Here is a 17524-nt window from a genome sequence, read left to right on the forward strand (position 1 = left end):
AAGGGAAGATGAACTCGATCGCAGGTGATTCGGAAGATTTACTGGCATGATCCGGAGAGGGGGTTGAGAGGATAAACTTGGGAAAATGGTTGAGATCTGTTCGTGGACGTGATCCGGAGGAGGCAGGCTTGCTTCAGTTGGGAAGGAGTGGTTGTGGATGACGGAATGGCTGGGATTCTGGTGGAAGAAGATGGGATCCGAACGGGAGAAAATCTGGGAAAGATCCGGGTGAAGATGAGGATCCATGATCCATTCTGGAGTAAATCTGAATGGGATATGAGGAAGAAATTTGGGATTAATCTGGCAGAAGGTTGGCTTGATTTGCGAACGGGATAAGGATGCAGGGGATGTTTGGATCTCGGCTGATAACAGGGAGATGAAGCTCGATCGCAGATGATTGAGGATGAAGCCGAATCGTTGCAGATGCTGGGAGGAAAACAGAACGACGGAGCTTGATTTGCGGACGGGATTAGCTGGTTCTCATCCGGAAGGGAAGGGATAAGCGGAATAGTTGGGATAATGTTCACGAACAGAAGGAGATGGGATGCTCATCCGGCTGGGAGCAGATTGGCTCGATTCGGGAGAAGAAATCTGGAGAGAGAAGTTGGGAGGATCAACGTGGAGGAGATGACGGAGAACAGGGGATGTTTCGGTTTTGGATGAATGTCGTGGAACAAGGGAGTTGGAAAGGATTCGTAAAATCTGGGACTTGGAATTCAATCAAACGTGGATGCTGGGATGTTAGGTAGATTAAGCCGGAAGATAAGATGGAGGAATTGGATTCGGAAGTTGGGAGGAAAGGCCGATCTGTGGGATATTAGAAGGATAGATTCAGCTGGGAATCTTGGTTTGGGGTGTCCGGGATGCATGGGATTCGGAGAGGTGAACTCATCCGTGGATGGAGTCAATCCCAAATGGGAGAGGAAGAAACGAGGAGTGCTCTGTTAGCTGGACACAGGGGATGAGGATGAAGTTTCGGATGGAGAAGGATGCGGACGCGAGATGAACTCGGGACATTGGGAAAACTGGACTCTATTTTGAATCTTAAAACAGGGGAGGAAAAGGGGATGACGTGGAAGCTTGTTCTCTAAGCACTTAAAGGGTGACGTGGACATGGGTTCAGCTGCAAACGTGACCTGCACACATTAGTTCAGACATCATCCCAATTAGTTCGACTCGACCTGCACACATTAGACTTAATCATTAAATAATTAAATCAACTCGAATCACCTCTTATAATTATTAAAATGCAATGATGATGGTAACACATATTTTATGGTTAAATTTATGAAATGTGTGTGTTAAAATAATGATAAGTGCTAGGAGAAAGAGGTTAATTTATATATTATTTAGCACTTATCACACCCCCCAACCTACATTTTCCTAGTCCTCGAGTAAAATAAAAAAAACTAACTCACTTTTGCAGGAATCACGATTGGATTTACCGTATGCAATAAGGCTTTAAACCCCTAGGTGGCCCTAGTGGACGAGTTTTGTCTCGTGAGGGTTTCCGGCTCAGATACCCACAAACTGTTGTCTCTACCCAAAGAGTTTATTGTTTTATAAAATCTAATTTCAAATGCATAAGTGCCAAGAATTTCAAATGCACACAAAGTGTTAATTACTAAGTCAGCCCAAATCCTAGGTCAGTATGCAACTTAAGTTGAAGTTATTAAGTTTTCCGTTAGAGAGTTGTAAGGCTAATTTATACTTGGGTGCTCGGTGATATCTGGACCATACACAAGCTAAGATTTTAGATCCCCCAAAATACTGCTAAAGCTAGTAGTTTCCAAGAATTGGTCAGATAAGACCTAATCACTGATTCAAAATCATCCTATCTTGCAGGATTTTGAGAGTTGTGAATGTTTACTTTAATACCTCATGGGCTTTATCTGTAATATTCCAGTTTACACGAATTTTTACAACGACGGCTTTCACACTATCGTCTTTTTCAAGGTCAATATTATTTTCTCTTTCTCTATTTTTTTTTATTATTTATTTTAAATAAATTATGCACTTTTATTCTTGTAATGATTCCTCCATGTAGCGAGCATTCAGTCAACACTCCCATACCAGATGGCATAAGGTGTTGGGCATCAAGACTCTCCTACGGACCTATACTCGGGTTCCTCATACAAGCCCGCTGACTTTTGACAATAGGTAGCTCTTTTCGATGTACCTGACTAAATTCACTTTTTTTTTTCTTTTTTTTTTTTTGAGATAAAAGGGAATTAGATAAGTATGATTCATCAGGACTCAAGGTTGCTACCAGACTTAACAACATAATGTTGAACCTAACCCTTAGAAGTGCAGACCATGTGTGTTGTAAAATTCCAAAGTAAAAATTATCTTACAACTCACTAAAAGAACTTTTAATGAAAAGAACTCAAGTTGTCTTACTTCTGACTAGTCATTGGACTTTTTAGATTTTATATACTTTGTGTGATTATCATTTCAGCACTAAGGCATAGAAATTAGGTTTTTTTTTTTGAAATTCACTTAAAAATGTGAAAATGCGAAAAATTCCTTCAAAAATTCAAATTCTATACCCCCCAACCTAGATTAGACATTGTCCTCAATGTTTTTTTTTTGAATATTATATTATTATTTTTATTGTTTTATATATTTTTTATTTTGGACAAAAATATGATGCATATGGAGGATAGAAACATTTTACCGTAGTTGCATCAGTAATATGAGGGATCCTGTTAAGAAAATAAAAAAAATTCGACAAAAAAATATGCGGAAATAACCTATGAGAATTGGGTTGCCTCCCAACAAGCGCTAAGTTTAACGTCTTCAGCCAGACGCAGTGCATCCTTATCAAATCATACCGGGTTCATGCCGCGTTCTCCAAGGAAGAAAATTTGTGGAAGACTGATTGTCGGGCAAGGAGTTGACGGCTTCTATGGCCTTGTCTATATCAAAGTCAAAATGGGCCAAGTATGTTTTCAGAGGGTTATCTGCCAAAATATAGGAAAGGGTTTCTTCTACAAGATCGTCCATTTTGTCTATTAGGAAGCACTCAACTTCCTTTGCAGGTTGATCAGAGGCACGAAATATATTTAACCTGACCTTCATATTTCCAAAAGATATATTCATCACCCCAATTCTACAATTTATACTCGCATTGGCTGTAGCTAGAAAGGGACGACCTAGAATCATAGGGATCTGTTTCTTAAAGTTCGGCACCGGTTCCATATCAAGGACGATAAAATCGACTGGGAAATAGAATTTGTCTACCTTGACTAGGACGTCTTCAATTATTCCTCGTGGTATTTTAACAGATCGATTAGCCAATTGCAGGGACACCGAAGTTGGTTTTAACTCACCTAATCCAAGTTTCTCATAAACTGAGTAAGGTAAAAGGTTGACACTTGCCCCTAGATCTAAGAGTGCTCGATCAATGAAATTATTTCCTAAGACACGGGAGATGGTGGGAGCACCAGGATCTTTGAATTTCGGAGGGGTGTTGTGTTGGAGAATAGAACTCACTTGCTCAGTTAGGAAGATCTTTTTAGGCACATGTGTTATAGATTTTCGCTTTTGGGTACAAAGATCTTTGAGAAATTTGGCATAGGAGGGAACTTGTCGAATAGCATCAAGAAGCGGAAGGTTAATTTTTACTTGTTTGAAAATTTCCATCATCTCCTCTAGTGAAGTTCCTTTCTTGCCAAAGGGAGTGGGTGCATTAAGTGCTTCAGGAAATGGGGCCTTTGGAATGTGAGTTTTGGCAGAAGGTAGGCTAGCTGAAGAAGAAGAAGAAGGTTTTAGATTTTCATTTGATACATTTCTATCCTCTTCTTCACCTTTCTTATTGTTATCCTCCCCAATCTTATTGTCTACTACACGTCCACTCCTTAGGGTAGTCAACGCATTGGCTTGTTCATGATGAAGTGTATTTAGTTGATTTTTTTGAGCCATGTATTGTCCCCTAGGATTACTCACTGGTTGGCTTGGAAGCTTTCCTTCCTCTCGCTTGTTCAGTGCATTAGCTAGTTGCCCCATTTGGGATTCTAGCTTGGCGATGGATTGCGTGTGAGAGTGCACCAATTGTGTAATGGTTTCCAAACCTTGAAGGGAGGTCAATACTTTCTCCTCAAAGGCTATGTTTCTATGGGGTGGAGGAGGAGTGTGTTGAAATTGAGTCGAAGGACGGTAGGGATGAATATTTTGTGGGGTTTGAAAATTCTGAGGATTTTGAAAATTTTGGGAGTAGGGTTGCGCAAGATTCGAAGCTTGCTGCTTCCAGGAAAAATTTGGATGGTTACGCCATCCCAGGTTGTAAGTGGTAGAATATGGATCATTACCCGGTCGGGGTTGCGTTTGGGCAACATTCACTTGTTCTTGCACAAATTCAGGAAATTGAGCTGCCGAAGGGCACTCAAAAATAGGGTGAGACGGGCTAGAACAGAGAGCACAAACTTGTGCTTGGGGAAAGTTTGGAAGCTATTCTCTAGACATTAGCTGGTCCAACTTGCGGGATAGTGCATCTACTTTGTCAGATAGACCTATGGACTGGCTAACTTCATATATGGTCCCTTTTCTTTGAGAACTCGGGGGTGCTTGACGAGCAGAGGAAGCATGGTGGAGAGAATTTTCATTAAGGTTTTCAAATAATTGCCATGCCTCATGATCACTTTTAAGCATGAAAGTACCCCCGCATGCGGCATCGATCATCTGACGGTTTCGTTTAGTCAATCCGTCATAGAAACATTGCACTAATTGCCATTTGGGTATTTGATGATGCGGGCATTTTCGGAGTAAGTCTCTAAATTTTTCCCAAGTTTCATGAAATTCTTCCCTGTCAGATTGGGAGAAGCTCGTGATAGCACGCCTAAATTGGTTTGTTCTTCCTATGGGAAAATATTTTTTTAGAAATTCATGTTGCATTTGAGCCCATGAAAGAATGGAATTGGCTTCTAATGAGTGAAGCCACTGCTTAGCTCTATCCTTAAGAGAAAAAGGGAATAGCCTAAGTTTCAGAGCATTGTCAGTGAAGTTCTGAATTTTGACAGTGGTGCAGATCTCAAGGAACTCATCTAAATGTTTGTATGGGTCTTCATTATTAAGTCCATAAAAAGAGGGAAGCATTTGGATGACACTAGACTTAATTTCAAACTGCACAGCAGCCGTGGTATCAGGTAGTTGAATACAAGATGGGGAGGTATAAATGGAAGGAGTGAAGTACTCCTTTAACAGTTTGGGTTGCTCTTCAGCCATCTCGACAAGTGGTGTAGATCCTATGGTTCTATAGGTACGGATTTCGGCTCGAAGGGCCCTAATAGAACGCTCTATTTCAGAATCAAAAGGTACTAATTCAAGGAGATCTGGAACGACACCCTAGCATACACTAATGCTTTTCTAATCAGTTAAGTGCGGTTAAGCATGCATTAAAAGAAAAAGACTTCAAATCCTTATGTTTGCCCTAAAATCACTAGACAGCTCCTAACTGGTTTGAAGAGGGCACCTAAGCCTCCAATCCGGTCTAATGAACTGAGTTGACCAGGTAAGCTCCCAGGTAAGTGGGGGGGGGGGTCACGATGCTTTGCAAAGGTCCCACTTAAAAACCACTTGCCTCGAACAGATGAACTGTCTCCCTTGGGACAAAGCTTGCCTAGACATCAACTGAGCCACAGAGCGAAATTGGTGCAACTTTCGGTGATCTTCATCCTATTGAGCACGAATGTCCCTAGGGGCCAACGTCTAATTGATTTTAATTAATGTGATAGCTATGTGAGAATTGATTCACCTAATTTGGGCAAGAATCTGGTGATGAAATCCAGTTCTTATCTTGTTGGGGTGATTGCCCTTACTATGTGCGGATTAATTGGTGTATGTGTATCAAGCATGCATTCACATTTTTGCTGAATTTAAAATCAAACAATCACCACACAAGGAAATTTAAATAAGAAAGGTTTAGATGTTACCAAAGAGAATTTTTCCAGCAATTTTTTTTTTATTTTAAAGCAAACCTCTACAGCCTCTCTTTTCCAGCAGTTCTCTTTTTGATTGTCCCAGATGCTCTCTTTGATTCCTGATCAAATCATACAAAAAGAAAAACCCAAAAATTAGTAAGAGAAAAAAGAGATAAGGAAAGTAACAAAAAATAGAAAATATTTTTATTTTATTTTAAATATATATATATTTTTTGAAAGTTTTTTTTTTATGAAAAGGAAAACAACTATGCTAGCAATCCCCGGCAATGGCGCCAAAAATTGATAGTCAACTTTAAAGACCACGCAATAGCACGTATCTAGTAGGATAGTGATTACGGGTATCGATCCACAGGGATTGGGGTATAGTTGTTTTTCTTTAAAAATAAAAATATTTAAAAGAAAAAGTTTGTGAAGAAAATTAAACTAAGAAATTTAATAAAAAAAAATGCAATTAAAAGGATATCAGTTTGGGAGAATCTAGGGCAAGGAATTCACCACGAACATCAGAACAAGGGTTATTTATAATTTATTTCGTTCTTGGATTGACATGCAAATTGGCTACAAACCTAATAAGCATTCGAATAGAAATTCACAAAAGTAATTTAGGCATAATCCATCTTCAGTTGGCATGAAATGTCTACCCTAATCTAAGGTGGCAGCACATCGCATCTTCCCTAAGCATGGACTATCTTATATTTACTTAGTGATCATGAAGAACCGTTGTATAAACATCATACTTAAAATCACAGAAATTAAATATGATTTAAAAGAAGATATCCATTAAAAACAATAAGTTCATACAACCCCAAGAATATAAAATAAAATATAAAACCCATGTTCCTGTGTTAGGGCTGCATCCAGCCCTAGAGAGGAGATCAGCCTTCCATGGAGTCGTGGGCGACAGCAGCAGTGGCACAGCAGCGGGCTCCCATTTCTTCTTTTCTTCCTCCCTTCCCTGGGTCTCTCCTTCCTTCTCTAGCAATTTATAATTTTTTTCTTTTGGGAAGTCATTCCCAAAAAGACCCAAAGTATTCTCTCCCCCCTCTGTTTCCTGTGGGACTTCCACCCGAGAAGAGATGATCCGAAGAAGAGAAGACTCCTCCTTTTATAGCTTCACCTGAATGGGAGGATAAGGTTGATTGAGCTGATCCTCCGTTGGGAAGATAAGCTCATGGAAGCTTGATCTTCGGATGCGGCTGGGACGCGGAGCAAAGATTTGAACTGATCCTAAGCAGGGGAGCAGCTTGAACGTGGTGGATAGGTTGGGATTTGGCTGGCCACGGGATACGAATGGATCACGAACGGCATGAAGGGGAGATGAACTCGATCGCAGGTGGTTCGGAAGATTTACTGGCGTGATCCGGAGAGGAGGTTGAGAGGATAAACTTGGGAAAATGGTTGAGATCTGTTCGTGGACGTGATCCGGAGGAGGCAGGCTTGCTTCAGTTGGGAAGGAGTGGTTGTGGATGACGGAATGGCTAGGATTCTGGTGGAAGAAGATGGGATCCGAACGGGAGAAAATCTGGGAAAGATCCGGGTGAAGATGAGGATCCGTGATCCATTCTAGAGTAAATCTGAATGGGATATGAGGAAGAAATTTGGGATTAATCCGGCAGAAGGTTGGCTTGATTTGCGAACGGGATAAGGATGCAGGGGATGTTTGGATCTCGGCTGATAACAGGGAGATGAAGCTCGATCGCAGATGATTGAGGATGAAGCCGAATCGTTGCAGATGCTGGGAGGAAAACAGAACGACGGAGCTTGATTTGTGGACGGGATTAGCTGGTTCTCATCCGGAAGGGAAGGGATAAGCGGAACAGTTGGGATAATGTTCACGAACGGAAGGAGATGGGATGCTCATCCGGCTGGGAGCAGATTGGCTCGATTCGGGAGAAGAAATCTGGAGAGAGAAGTTGGGAGGATCAACATGGAGGAGATGACGGAGAATAGGGGATGTTTCGGTTCTGGATGAATGTCGTGGAACAAGGGAGTTGGAAAGGATTCGTAAAATCTAGGACTTGGAATTTGTTGACCCCCTAATGGATTTTGATGAATACAAAATACTAGAGCATAATTCCATTATATCTTAACAATTTAATTAAGGAATTCATGTGTTTTATCTAGAATATTGTTGAGAAATGTCTAGGCAAGTTCCCATAATTTTTATGAATTCATTGAAGAACATTTTGAGTTAATAAAAAAGTTCAGGGACAGCCGAGACGTCTCCTGATAGTTTCAGAGACGTCTCTGGCACAAACAGGAAGAACTGGCACACTTGGAGACGTCCCCGGCACCTGCCGAGTCGTCCCCGCGTTAGCGGAGTCGACTCTCTCAGTAGCGGAGTCGACTCTCTCAGTGGCGGCAGAAAGGCAGTTTTCAAGAGATATGCGCGAGACGTCCCCACTGTACGCCGAGTCGTCCCCGCAGGTAAAAAGGAGAGTTCCCGAGTCGTCCCCAAGATAGCCGAGACGGCTCTCTCAGGGTTTTCCAGAGAATATTTTTTTTCGGTGATAAGGCAGCGGAGTCGACCCTGAGACAGCGGAGCCGTCCCCATGCATAAAGTGCAGACGAGCCGAGACGTCCCCTGAAAGAGCGGAGTCGACTCTCTCAGGGAATTCCAGAGGACATGTCTTTCGGAGATAAAGAAGCAGAGTCGTCCCCAAGGCAGCGGAGTCGTCCCCACTCAAAAAGTGCAGACAAGCCGAGACGTCCCCGTAAAGTGCCGAGTCGACCCCAGACAACATAAAAAGTAAAATCCTGTAGGCGAGACGTCCCTCGTTGTAGCGGAGACGTCCCCGGAGCGCCTGGGACGCGACTGACAGCTTTTCAGGTTTGGTTTGAATTTCAAATCCTTCTCTTTTTGTTTCTAACGGCTATATTTGCTTTTTGGGCTATAAAAAGGGACCTCTTAAGTGGTTCTCAACAACTCTTCACCAACCAAAAAGCTAGATCATTCAAGAGAGAAGTTAGAAAGAAAAGCTCAAGGGAGTGAGTGCATTCAAGGAAGGAAATCAAGTATTCTCAAGTCTCCCAAGCGATTTCAAGCTCAACCACTCTCGTGCGCTCGGGATTCAAAGCTCACACTCAACCCTACGCGCTCCACCTCGGAAGAATCAACATCTCCCACGCTTCCAACGGCAAAAGGATTCTTCCGGGTTACATTATTCATAATTGTTATATTTGCTTCTTAGAGCTTTTATTTCCTTTTGTAAACTCTTTTATTGTGGTGCTTGTTCCAGTCAAGGGACTTGGAACAAGGGAAAGGCGTCCCAAGCCTAAGAGAAATTGGGGGTTTTAGGGTTTGTTGTGAGCCCGGTGTAAAACAACGAGTTGGGTAGTGAACTCGCAAAACTACCGTACTGTAATCTTGGATTATAGTGAAAATTCCCAAAGGCACTTTGGGGAGTGGATGTAGGAGCGGTGAAGGCTCCGAACCACTATAAAATCGTGTGTTTGTGGTTGTCTCTTCTTATCTCTTTATCCTTATTTTAGTTCATATATTTGTGTGTTTTATTTTTAATTAGGCAAAAAGTTTTTAAAACACCCAATTCACCCCCCTCTTGGGTGACCATCTCTGGGCAACAAGTGGTATCAGAGCGGGTGCTCTGTATATTTCTTGAAAGACCTAACCGTCTTAGCCAAAGATCTAGATGGCAACACCCTTTAACAATGTTCCTGCCGAGGGGCAAGCAACCAATAGACCTCCACTCTTCAATGGGACAAATTATACCTATTGGAAGACGAGAATGAGAATTTTCATTCAAGCACAAGACTATGCCTTGTGGAGGGTTATAGTCAAGGGACCACAAGAACCATCACACGTGGTGAATGGCATTCGAGTTCCCAAACCTGAGGAGGATTGGGATGAGAATGATGATAGGATGGCTCAACTCAATTCTAGAGCCATGAACTCATTATTTTGTTCTCTAGATGTAAATGAGTTCAATAGAGTCTCTACATGCAGTTCCGCTAAGGAAATATGGGATAGGCTTGAAGTTACCCACGAGGGTACAAATCAAGTCAAAGAGTCCAAAGTGAACATTCTAGTTCACAAGTATGAATTGTTTAAGATGGAACCTAATGAAACCATCACATGCATGTTTACACGTTTTACCGAAATTATTAATGGTCTAAAAAGCTTGGGCAAATCTTACACTAACCCCGAACTTGTGAGTAAAATTCTCAGGTCACTGCCAAAAGCATGGGAAGCAAAGGTCACGGCGATTGTAGAAGCCAAAGACCTCAACATCTTGGGGCTAGAACAACTCTTGGGCTCATTGATGACGCATGAGCTCACGATGAAGCAGCATGAAGAAGAGTTGCCAAAGAAAAAGACAATCGCACTCAAGGCTACCTCAAGTGTATGTGAAGAAGAGAGCAGTGAGAGTGAAGAAGAAAGTCAAGATGAGGACTTGGGTTTGATAGTAAGGAAATTTAAAAAGTTCATGAGAAGAAAGAAACCATTCCCAAGAAAGAAATTTGGAGGGAGAAATGATTGGGAAAAAGAAAAAGAAAAAGAAAGAGACCCAATCGTATGCTATGACTGCAAGAGACCGGGACATATTCGTTCCGAATGCCCACAACAAAAGAAGCATTTTGGAAAGAAGAAGAAAAAGGCATTGAAGGCAACATGGGATGACAGTGACACATCATCCTCCGAGGAAGAGAAGGAAGAGACCGCCAATCTATGCTTCATGGCGCTCGAAGATGACGAGGTATGTCAAAACCCAACTATAAATTTTACTTTAGAAGAATTATATGATGCTTTTCAAGAACTTATGAGTGATTGTAGTATGTTAGGAGCAAAGAATAAAGAATTAAAAGCCTCAAATCAAAAACTAAAGGAAAATATTGAAAACCTATTAATTGAAAAGGAGAGCGTTAAAAATATGAACACTACTAACCTAAAAATCGAAAATTCAAGACTTAGCACTGAAAATGAAAAGGCAAAAACACTAATCAAGGAATTAAATCTAAAAGTAAATTTCCTACTCAATAGTAATACCTCACTTGCGCAAACTGTTGAATCTCTTAAAAAGGATATGAAAGAACTAGTTAAAGAAAATTTGAATCTTAAGAATGAGGTACATAAGTACAAGCCAATTGTTGAAAAATTAAAGAGCTGTTTTCAATAAAGCCGGATTAGGATATAAAACTAATAAGCAACAAAAGTATCTAAAGAATTTCTTTGTAAAAGCAAAAGACGTAAAAACTGAAAAACCAACATGCTTTCTTTGTGGAAAGAACGGACATAAAGCCTACTCTTGTATTCAAAGAAAAATCCAAACTAACAAGGGTACATTTGTAAAAGCTAAAAACATAACTAAAGTATGGGTGCCTAAGGGAGTCAACTACACTAACCACGAAGGACCCAAGAAAACTTGGGTACCTAAGAGCTTCACATGATCATTCTGCAGATATGCCTTGCAGCCGAAAATAAAAAGAGAATGTGGTATCTTGATAGTGGTTGCTCAAGGCATATGACCGGTGACAAGAGTCTCTTCGTCACCTTGGAATCAAAAGAAGGAGGAGTAGTCATATTTGGAGACAATGCTAAAGGTCGAATTATTGGTGTTGGTAAAATCTCCATATCACCCTCCTCATTTATAGATAATGTATTGTTAGTTAATGGACTAAAACATAATTTATTAAGTATAAGTCAATTTTGTGACAAGGGCTTTAAAGTGTCATTTGAATCATCACTATGCATAATTAATAGTCCAATTGATAATGAGATCATACTCACAGGACATAGGCATGGAAACGTTTACATGGTAGATCTTGATGATCTCACCATGAGGGATGGCCAATGTCTTGTAGCCATGAATCCCAAAGTTAATGAGACTAGTTGGTTATGGCATCGTAGGTTAGGGCATGCTAGCATGGATTTAATCTCTAAATTGATCACAAAGGATCTAGTCAAAGGACTACCACAAATAGACTTTGAAAAGAATAAAATTTGTGCGGCATGTCAATTAGGGAAACAAACAAGAAGTTCTTTCAAGTCTAAGAACATAGTCTCAACATCAAAACCCTTAGAACTAATTCACATGGATTTGTTTGGACCCACTAGAACTGCTAGTCTAGGGGGTAAGAAATTTGGTCTTGTCATTGTTGATGATTTTTCACGTTTTACATGGGTTTCATTTCTTGCACACAAAGATGAGTCCTTTCTCGCTTTTGTCAAGTTTCATAATAAGGTTTCGAATGAACTCAATCTTAAACTAAAAGCAATTAGGAGTGATCATGGTACCGAGTTTGAAAATCAACACTTTGAAAAGTTCTGTGACGAAAATGGTATCAATCACAATTTCTCGGCACCTAGGACACCCCAACAAAATGGGGTGGTAGAAAAGAAGAATCGCACACTAGCCGATATGGCTCGTACCATGTTGTGCGAATCGGATCTACCAAAGTATTTCTGGGCTGAAGCAATAAATACCTCATGTTATATCTTAAATCGTGCTTTAGTTAGATCCATCTTAAAGAAAACACCGTATGAATTGATAAAAGGTAAGAAACCAAATATAAGTTATTTTCATGTTTTCGGTTGTCGATGCTTTATTTTGAATAATGGAAAGGACAATCTCAGTAAATTTAGTGCTAAATCAGATGAGGGGATCTTCTTAGGTTATTCCTCATCTAGTAGAGCATACAGGGTCTTCAACAAGAGAACTCTCGTTGTTGAAGAATCCATTCATGTTGTTTTTGATGAAACTAATGGAGATTCTTCTAGAAAAGAAGAAGATGGTGATGCAGGTATACTTGAAGACCGAATAAAGGAATTCTCCATACAAGACAAACAACATGAGGATGAGGTCAAGGAAGATACAAATCAGCAAGATGAAGAAGGTCAACCTCCATCAAAAATTCAAGATTTTCCTAAAGAATGGAGGTATGCACATGGTCATCCAAAGGATCTAATCCTTGGTGATCCTTCACAAGGTATAAGAACTAGATCCTCTTTAAGAAACACTAGTAATTACCTTGCTTTCGTATCACAAATAGAGCCTAAATCACTAGAAGAAGCTGAAAAAGATGATAATTGGATGAATGCTACGCAAGAGGAATTAAATCAATTCGAAAGAAATGAAGTTTGGACTCTAATGAAAAGACCCCCTAATGTTTCAATTATAGGTACCAAGTGGGTGTATAGAAATAAACTAGATGAAGATGGAATAGTAATAAGAAACAAAGCTAGGCTAGTGGCCAAAGGATATAATCAGGAGGAAGGAATAGATTTTGACGAAACTTTTGCTCCTGTTGCTAGATTAGAGGCTATTAGACTACTTTTAGCATATGCATGCTTCATGGATTTTAAACTTTATCAAATGGATGTAAAAAGTGCATTTTTAAATGGCTATATAATGGAGGAAGTTTATGTAGGACAACCTCCAGGTTTTGAAAATCACTTACATCCAGATTATGTTTATAAATTGCATAAAGCATTGTATGGACTTAAGCAAGCCCCTAGGGCATGGTATGAAAGGTTAAGTAATTTCCTAATTGAGAACAAATTCAAGAAAGGAAATGTAGACAAAACCCTCTTTATTAAAAGAAAAGGAAATGACTTATTGCTTGTACAAATTTATGTGGATGATATAATTTTTGGTGCTACTAATGATAGTCTTTGTCAAGAGTTTGCCAAGCTTATGCAGGGAGAATTTGAAATGAGCATGATGGGTGAGCTCAACTTTTTCCTTGGGTTACAAATAAAACAATCAGAGGAAGGCATCTTCATCAGTCAGTCCAAATACATCAAGGAAATGTTGGAAAAATTCAAGATGAAGGATGCAAAGGAAATCAGCACACCCATGGGCTCAAGTTGCAAGCTAGACAAAGATGAAAAAGGTAAAAGTATAGACTGCAAATTATACAGAGGTATGATAGGCTCTCTACTTTATCTTACTGCTAGTAGACCAGATATATTATTCAGTGTTTGTATGTGTGCTAGATACCAAGCATGTCCTAAGGAATCACACTTGCAAGCTGTTAAGAGAATTTTTAGATATCTAGTAGGGACATCTAATGTAGGCTTATGGTATTCTAAACAATCTGACATAAACTTAATTGCTTATTCCGATGCTGATTTTGCCGGGTGCAAACTCGACAGAAAAAGCACAAGTGGCACATGTCAATTCTTGGGTGCCAATTTGGTTTCTTGGTTTAGCAAGAAACAAAATTCAGTTGCTTTGTCCACAGCTGAGGCTGAGTACATTGCAGCTGGAAGCTGTTGTGCCCAAGTTCTTTGGATTAAGCAACAACTTGAAGACTTCGGTATCAAAATGGATAATATACCAATTAAATGTGATAATACAAGTGCAATTAATTTAACAAAAAATCCTGTCCAACACTCTAAGTCAAAGCATATAGAGATTAGGCATCATTTTATTAGGGATCATGTGCTGAAAAATGATGTGATGATTGAATATGTATGTACAGAAAATCAATTAGCTGATATCTTTACAAAGCCCCTTTGTAAAGAAAGATTCAATTTCTTAAGGAATGCCTTGAGCTTGTATGATCCTAGCAAATGAGTTGAATTTGTATTGGATTACTTTGCTACTCAAACTAGTAATCAACCTCAAGGTAGACATAAGTGAAAACATGAATTCATCTAAGCTAAATGACGAACTGTTTGACTTTCCGGAGGATGGTTACCCTCCCTTGGACTCTTCATGGAGATATTTTCAGAACCTATTTCATAGGTATTCGAAATTTGGTCAAACATTCCTCATTTCAATATTAATAATTCAAAAAAAAAATTATCAAATTATTATAGGTTGTATCATTAAGGGGGAGGATCACAAACAAATTCACTCTAAGTTTATCAAAAGAGATCATGTCGATTAGGGTAATTAACCAAAATTGGGAGAAGATAGAATACAGTCTGAAATTTTTCAGTGCCGGAGACGTCTCTGGCAAATCGCAGAGACGTCCCCCCAAGGAGAGACGTCTCGCCTTAGTCGCGGAGACGTCTCGGGGACCGAATGAGGGCTTTTTAAATAGGTCGAAATCGCTCGAGCCGACTCGAGCTTTCTCCCTCATTCCCGACCAAAACGGAAAACCCTAGCCTCCATTTGCTCTCCACCTCAAATCCCAGCCTCCGTTTGCTCTAAATCACAAACCCTAGCATCCATGGCACCAAAGAAAGCTAGGACAACCCGTGGGAGGCGACCTAGAGTAGCGGCCGACGGTGAGGAACGGCGGGAAGAACCCTCCGCGCCTTCTCCTCCGGTTGCTCCGCCGACCACAACGATTTCCTGTGCAAATCGCACAGTCACGACTGGTAGGTACATCGATTTCTCCTTTTTAGATCATGAGGGGTTCTCTATTGGAGAGAGACTCCGAGCTCAAGGGTGGGAGCACCTTTGCACACTAAATACCTCGACCTATCCCGGCCTAGTTAGAGAGTTTTTTAGCAATATGGCATTAGGGGACCAAGGGTACACTGGATGTGTCCGGGGGACATTAGTGGAAGTAAATGAAGATGTCCTATCCACTGTCCTACAAATCCCTAAGGACGGTGAGGCTCCAACCTCACTTCCCCAAAGGAAATTAGCCCTAAATCTGCTGTTAGGACAAGAGGACTGCGGCCCTCTTGATGTTATCAACTCCCAAGACCTAAACGCCGAAATGAGATTACTTTTAAGTATTGTCAACCGGGTCTTGTTTCCCAAAACCGGTCGCTTCGATTTTGTTTCGGAGCGAGACTTAGCTATTATGCATCATATCCTACAAGGGATCCCTCTAAACCTTCCTAGACTCATGCTAAATTACATTGCCCTATGTCATAGGTATTCTAGATTTAGTATACCCTATGGCATGATCTTTACCTTAATCTTTAAACACTTCAAGGTTCCCATTCCAACAAATGAACCTGCAAAGGCCTTGAGAAACACCGACTACTATAATGAGGGCACAATGAGAAGAATGGAGTTTCATAAGATAGATGGGTCGTGGGTCAAGGTTCCAAAAAGAAAAGCACAAGCCAGAGAGCCTGAAATCCCACATCATGAGTCTGACCATCACTCTCCTCCACCTAGCCACATGAACATCCCTGATATTCCCTCCAGCTCAGCTGGACCTTCCACATCCATGCCACCACCTCCTCCAGTCAGTGGGCCCTCCTTCCTATCAGAGGATCAGATGCACACCTTAGCATCTGCCATTTGCCAGCAGATAAGGGAGGAGATGAGATCCATGATCTCCACAGAGTTGGCCCCCATCAGAGCTTCACATGAAGGGCTTCTACAAGAGATGAAGGATATTAGAAGTCAAATTGAAGCTACAACACAAGAAATAATTGGCGTGGGTGCCACCCAAACCATCAGATCATTAGAGCTCAAGGACAGCTTGAAGAGCATTTCCAAGAGTCTTAAAGAGCTAACAAAGCCAGATGGCAATGTGAGCACCTTAGTTGCCCAACTCAGAGGAAGAATTGAAATGGCAACTATAGAGTTTGAGGCACTTGTGGCAGGTTTCCACAAGTCACAGGGAGATCAATTTAAGACCCTCATGGATTCTATCAATGCATTCATAGATGCAGCTTGTAAGGCTTATGCACAAAGTACAACTAGTAGGCCCCATGAGCAACGTCGCCGATGATGGATATCTCGTAGGATCTTCTTTTTGTAAATCCTAGGCTATTTTGAAACACCTTTTGTATTAGAAATCAATACTTGTAATGATTTCTTCTTTTGACTATGTACTGACTTCAAAGGTTTATGATGACATATGAATGAATACAATCTCTTTTGAACACTTTGTGTACATTGCCAATTCTGCGTATGTGTTTTTGTGATTGTGTATGTGATTGTATGATATGCCATAAAAATCTTACCACATACCTTGAGTGTTCAAATTTGATACAAAGAAACAATGCACATAAAACAGGGGGAGCACATCTTGTGATAACTATGTTAAACTAAAAGATAAGTCTGAAATGAATTCCAAAACAAAGGGGGAGTGATATGAATACATTAATAGAAATGACTTGGACAGGGGGAGCACAACTTGAATATCCTTGAGTAAAATGAATGCTGAATTTCACTATAAATTGAGTCTTAAGCACCTAAGGATAATTTGTCCCCTTCATGTTGCTGACAAAAAGGGGGAGTAGATAGTATATGGAATGCAAAATTTATAATAGATATTGAATATGGAGATATTGAAAGGGGGAGTATGAAAGGGGGAGTAGACATGGATATTGAATATGGAATACAAAATTTTTAATCTTACTCCAAAGTTGAATTAGGAAAGATAAAATTGAAGAATATTGATTTTAAGATAATTGCCCTTCTGAAAAAGAAAGGGGGAGTCAAAAAGAATCTAGCTTTCAATTATCTTCAGCATCAATATTTTATTTTAACTTGATTCAAACTCAGTTCATATGCCAAAATCATTTAAGAACTATAAAGATCAATCTTATGCATAAGGAAAGAACTGAATTGAGTGATGCACATTGTATCTAGGCCAAAATATTATACTTGTACATCCGATCAAATACTGTGTATATGTTTAAATTTCAAATTTTGCATATACTCAGTGTTTTGTCATCATCAAAAAGGGGGAGATTGTTGACC

The sequence above is a fragment of the Phoenix dactylifera genome, unplaced genomic scaffold (genome assembly GCF_009389715.1).
Source record: "Phoenix dactylifera cultivar Barhee BC4 unplaced genomic scaffold, palm_55x_up_171113_PBpolish2nd_filt_p 000160F, whole genome shotgun sequence".
In the NCBI taxonomy this organism is placed as follows: Eukaryota; Viridiplantae; Streptophyta; class Magnoliopsida; order Arecales; family Arecaceae; genus Phoenix; species Phoenix dactylifera.